The sequence below is a fragment of the Pseudorca crassidens genome, chromosome 7 (genome assembly GCF_039906515.1).
Source record: "Pseudorca crassidens isolate mPseCra1 chromosome 7, mPseCra1.hap1, whole genome shotgun sequence".
NCBI lineage: Eukaryota > Metazoa > Chordata > Mammalia > Artiodactyla > Delphinidae > Pseudorca > Pseudorca crassidens.
The window spans coordinates 6,950,598-6,956,597 of record NC_090302.1 but is presented as its reverse complement, the minus strand read 5'-3'; positions in this window follow the sequence as shown (position 1 = coordinate 6,956,597).

The following is a 6,000-nucleotide window of genomic DNA, read 5'->3' as shown; positions in this document are numbered from 1 at the left end:
GGACATTTGTTCTTTTTCTAAAGAAAATTACATTTTTCTCCATTTACGAAAGTAATACACGTTAACTGTGGATAATTTTGAAATTAAGATAAACCAAAGAGAAAAATTGAAATGATCTATAATTCCTCACCCACCCATAGCACTTTGAGTGCCTGAGCCTCTAGCCTCCAGACTTTGTACTGGGTATGCAGCATGAGCTCTGCTTTGAGCCCAGCAAGGGGATCACAGAACATTCTGGTTTGCAACCTGGTTCTTCCTTTCACCAGCAGAACTCAAACTTCTCCGCCACCCAAGGCCTCTACCCGCTGGTACCCAAAGAGTGCTCCCCAAGCAGCAGCTGTTAGAAGTGCAGGATCTTGGGGGCAGGGGAGGGGGTAGTTCCTTGGTGGCCTCGTGGTTGGGATTCCAGGCTTTCACTGCCCAGGTGCAACCCCTGGTCAGGTAACTGAGATCCTGCAAGCTGTGCTGCAGGGCAAACAAACAAACAAACAAGAAGTGCAGGATCTCAGCCCCGGGCCCCCAGAACTGCATGGCGCCAGGAGTCCCAGGAGACTCTTAGGCACAGAAGCAGGCCCGAAGCCCCCTTTCCAACAGCAGCTGAGTGCCCACAGTGTTGGTACGCTCACACTTATTTGAGCCAATCCCCTATTATTGAACACGGAGGTGGTTTCCAAGTTGTGATATCATAAATAAGGCCACAGAGAATAGCATCACGATAGCTAAACCCTGGGCACGCCGTGGGTATTTTCTGGGAGTGAGTATTAAGGAGCTTCCCCTGAAATCTGCTTCGTTCCCCTTCTCCCCAGAACATTCTGGTGGGGTGGGGACCATCTTCATCCCCATTCTGCAGGTGAATAAACTGAGGCTGGAGGCAGGGGTGACAACACTCGCCACGGTCCCATAAACAGTGGCCAAGCCAGGACTTAAGCCGTCCTGGCCGGGTTTCCTTTCCTCCACACCCATCCTACTGACCTTTGCTGGAAGTGAGTCTGGGTCCAGTGTCAGCCTCTGTATGCACAGTGTGGGTCTCACGCCTGCCCCAGGCTGGGCACACAGCTGCTTCCGGGGGCGTCCGTGTCCCTGCCCAGTGGGACCAGTTTGCCCTGGTGACAGACGAGGCCTCGCTGGGTGGATGGGGCGGCCTCACGCCACAGCGGGAACCTGGAGGGGCTGGTGGGCGGGGCTTCAGGGAGGGGACAGGAAATGGTAGAGGAGAAAGTGGGGCTTCCAGGTCAGCAGGGAGGGGGCTCAGGCCCAGAAGAGAGGAGGGAAGGACGACGGCAGGGCACCTTCCAGTGAGGTGGCAGGAGGCACAGCCATGTGACCGTGAATCCTTTTGGGGGAAACCCTTGGCGGGGAACAGAATGCCATGATGGCAGCGGATTCTATTAAAAGCAATTCTCATTACTGTATCGTTAATTATTAATAGGATTGGGCAAATAAAAGATGGGAAGACCCAGCTGGACCTGACTCAGATTCTGCCTCCCGGGCAAATGGCTTTTGGGTCCCATCCAGGAGACCCAGCCATGAACGTGCCTGTTGGAAAGTAATCACAACCCGCGGCTGCCACGGTGGGACGGGCACCACTTATATCTGCTTTGAAAAGATAAAGGAAGGGAGCCCAGAGGAGGCAAACATGGGCCTCTGTCCATTCTCCCCAGCTGAGCTCTTAGGCCTAGGCAACCTGGCCATCAATTCCTGCAGACCTCATCCTTCTCTGAGCACTGCCCAGACATGGGGCTGTTCAGCCTCTAAGGAGATCCAGAGGGGAACTTTCTCCCTGTCGCAGCAGAAACCACAGTGAGAACTAGGCCAAGAAGGAGGGTCAGGTTTGGGCTGAGGAGACCCCAGAGAGAGAGACTTCGCCCCTCTCTCTTGCTCCCCCCTCCTTATCTACACAGAACTCCTATCCACCCTTCAGAGCCCAGCTCAGATGGCCTGTCCTTCAGGCGGCCCTTCCCAGTCCCAGCTGTGCTAACAAACAAGGATACAGACACTGTTCCTGCACTCACGGGGCTGCCAGTCTGACAGGAGTCTAGTGAGGTGATTATTCAAATAATCATCACAAACCATGATGAAAACAGGCACCGTGCTCTACAGCAGGGAAGTGGAAGCTGTGTACCATGAGGGCAGGAATCCTAACGATTTTATCTTCCTCTCCCCTAGGCTACTTCCTTTCCCCTTACTTTTGCCTGGAGCAAAAGAAAGTTCTCAATAAATGTGTCTGATTTCACAGACTGCTAATTTGGGAGCACAAGAACAAGGTCTTCAAGATGCAGAGATCTCTGGAGAAGTCAGGTTTGCAGAGCGGAGGAAGGAAGAGGCGGGGGCCTGGGCCTTTTCCCTATTCCTCCATCTTTGCAGAACTCTCCTGTATTATTAGCTGATTTATCCTGACATCCACTAGGAAGCCAAGCCGTGAACACACTACTTTTTTTGAATAAATAAATGTGCATGAATGAGTGAGTCTGAGCTTTAAAAAAAAAAAAAGCACTAAAAACCTGTGGACTTCTATATAAGATGACATGTAACTAGAAACCCTGATAGAGCCATTCTTAGTTTTCCACTAAATACCCATGAACGTAGTGAGAAATATGAAACCTTACGCATTGTGGGGAACAGCTGCCAGCCCCATGCCAGGATCTGGGAGGAGCCCATGCTGATGACAATAGTGGGGGTGGGGGGCCGGTGTTGGAGAGAGACGGGGGACAAAGGCAGGAAGGGGCTCAGAACCTCCTCCATCATTTGCCCCCAGTCAGAGACCCGGAATCTGTGCCACTCTGAAAACTGGATAGCTGTCCCTCTCCCACAGATGCTATTGGAGTAATGTCCCCTAGTCATTGAGAGAAAGTGGGCAAGCAGGGGGCTTTCATGGTGCATGGGATTCTGGGAAGCAAAGGTGATCATTGTAGGGGGAGTGGGGGTGAGGAGAACACTAGGAAACTCCCCAGTAGCAGTGCATGCTGGGACTTTTGCTTATTTTATCTGTTCAGAAAATCCAAGAACCATTTAGCTGGACCAGAGCGGATGCCACCTTCGTTCAGCTGGGCTGCAATTGGCAGAACCTGCTGGAAACTGGGACATGGATTGAGCAAAGCCCACTTGATCCTGTTGCCCAGACCAAACCCTGAGAATGGGATGGAGCCACCAAACAAGTAATAAGAGGACAGGACCAGAGGCAATCTACACATCCTGTCTACTTAAAATCCTGGAGTGTGGGTTAATGTTTCTGTGTCTGAGGGACAATACGGAGGCAAAAGCATCAACCACAAAGGACTGTGAAAGAACACTGCTGAGCATGGAAAGGGAATCAGCATTCTGCAACACGAGAGCAGGCGGCTCACAGCAGTTTCCTAAAGGAACCAGAAGACGTCAGGAAACGGTGTGGCAACCCTAACGGAAAGACGTGCTCTGCAAAACAGGAGCGGGAAAGCACAGGGCAGCCCCGACAGATGGGAAAAGGCAGCATGAGGCTATAAAAAAAGGGACGTGGACGTGGACTGTGTAGTGCCTTGAACTGTGGTCTCCAAAAAGACCTGTCCAAGTCCTACCCCTTGGTAATTGCGAATGTAACCTTACTTGGGAAAAGGGTCTTTGCAGATATAATTAAGAATCTCAAGATGAGATCATCCTGGATGAACTGGGTGGGCCCTAAATCCAATGATAAGTGTCCACATTAAAAAAGAAACACAGACAGGAGAGAAACAGGAGGAGGCCGTGCAAAGGTAGCGGCAGAGATTGGAGTGATATAGCTACAAGCCAAGAAATGCCATAAGCCAGGAGAGGGGCATGGAACAGACTCACCCTCAGAGCCTCCAGAAGGAACCAACCCTGTCAACACCTGGATTTCAGACTTCTGGCCTCCAGAACTGTGAGAGAACACACTTCTGTTGTGTTAAAGCCACCCAGTTGCCGTCGTTTCACATAGCTGCCCTAGGAAACTAAGACAGATGGGGTTAGGAAAGATCGCAAGGAGAGAAAAAACATAGTAGCAGAGTTCAAGTCCATACTAGAGACAGTGAAAAGCGGAAATTGAAATGCAGAAAATGCAGTCAGTGATGGGGAGAGGCCAACCTTGAGACATTTTCTAAAAAGTGTGGCAGAAATCGAGAGATGAAAACAAAGCATGAGAAAGTCGTGAGGATTAGCAGACAGCAAACGCATAACTGGGATTCTTGAAAAAAAAAAGGCTAGAATAAGAGATAACTTAGAATATAATGAGGAAAACTCACCTGTGCCTTAAAACCAAACAAAAAGATCTGAATATGCAGATTGCAAAGGTTCACTGCATTCTGGGGGAAAAAAATAGAGGCCTCTACTGAGACATTCTGGAAAACAATGTGATTTATACAAATAATGACAACTTGTATATGCCTGCAGGAAGGAAAGTGAGTTACTTATAAAAGAACAAACCCAGGCTGGTTTAGATTGTGACATGCTAAGTGATGAGGGAGCCATGTTTATGAGGTTTGGGGGAAATACTGAGCACTTGTTACCGAAAGATATGCTCCCATCAACTGGGAGTCTAAGAATGATAACCCCTGTGTCTTAAGAAGTCTGAAACCAGCTAAAAAGCAGCAAGTCTAAAGATTTATTGTCAGTATCACTTCCAGACTAAAGACAAGTGTCAAAAATTGTTCTTAAATGACAAATCATAGAATGGAAAAATAATAATCTGACCATCTGAATCTAGAGCTTTAAGTCACATCAATGTGGATCAAAAGGGACCTGAGAGACCTCTTAAATAAGAGGGATTCAGGATGCACTGTTTCTCCTTGAATGATCAGGCAGCTACAAATGAAAGACTTTTATCAATGTAAGATAACTTCGAGTACAATTAGAAATGAAATAGCTACAAACCAAAGTCTGCAAAAGACTAAAGCAAAAAGTCAAAGTCCATAAAACAAAATGCAGGAACAAAAGGAAGTAGCTGAGAGGATGAAGAGAAAAAGGCGGAGACCAGCTTTTCCATAGAAGTGAGATGTGCAGGGTCAATGTTAACAATGAATGTAAATGCATGATGTTTTCCTAGTAAAATACCAAAGACTCTCAGATTGGATAAAACAAAAACTAAGATGGAAATCTAACTATACGGTGCTTGTAAGAAATACACTTAAAACCAAAGGACATGAAACAGTTAAAAATAAAAGATTGCGCAAAGCTACATGAGACAGGTTCAAGTCAAAGGAAAGCAAGGGTAGTAATATTCATATCAGACCAAGAATCACAGGCAAAAAGCAGGAGATAGGACAGAGGTCCTCTGAATTGATGAAGAGTACAAGTCACAGTAAAGATCTGATTGTCACAATCTTTTATGTCCTACATTGCATTAGACCTGACCAGAGGAAGTGATAACTTAGATACATAGAAAGGTAACAACAACAACAACAAAAAACACTGGAGGAGACTTAACATACTTCTGTCTTCGACATATTTACATAATGTTCTCCCCCTCCCATGTTTGTATAGGACTGGAAAAATATAATTATTAAGGTTGATTTAATAATTGAACTTTGTACCCGACAAATAAAAGATACTCATTTCTTTGCCAGAACCCATCAAACATTTATGAAAATTGATCATATATTAGACCATAAAGAAAAATTCAATATAATCCCCAAAACACATATAATGAAAGCCCCATTCTTTTTTTTAATTAATTAATTAATTTATTTTGTTTATTTATTTTTGGCTGCGTTGGGTCTTCGGTGCTGCGCACGGGCTTTCTCTGGTTGCGGTGAGCAGGGGCTACTCTTCGTTGCCGGTGCGCGGACTTCTCGTTGCAGTGGCTTCTCTTGTTGCGGAGCACGGGCTCTAGGTGCGCGGGCTTCAGCAGTTGCGGCACATGGGCTCAGTAGTTGTGGCTCACGGGCTCTAGAGCGCAGGCTCAGTAGCTGTGGCGCATAGACTTAGTTGCTCCGCAGCATGTGGGATCTTCCTGGACCAGGGCTTGAACCCACCCGTGTCCCCTGCACTGGCATGGCAGATTCTTAAGCACTG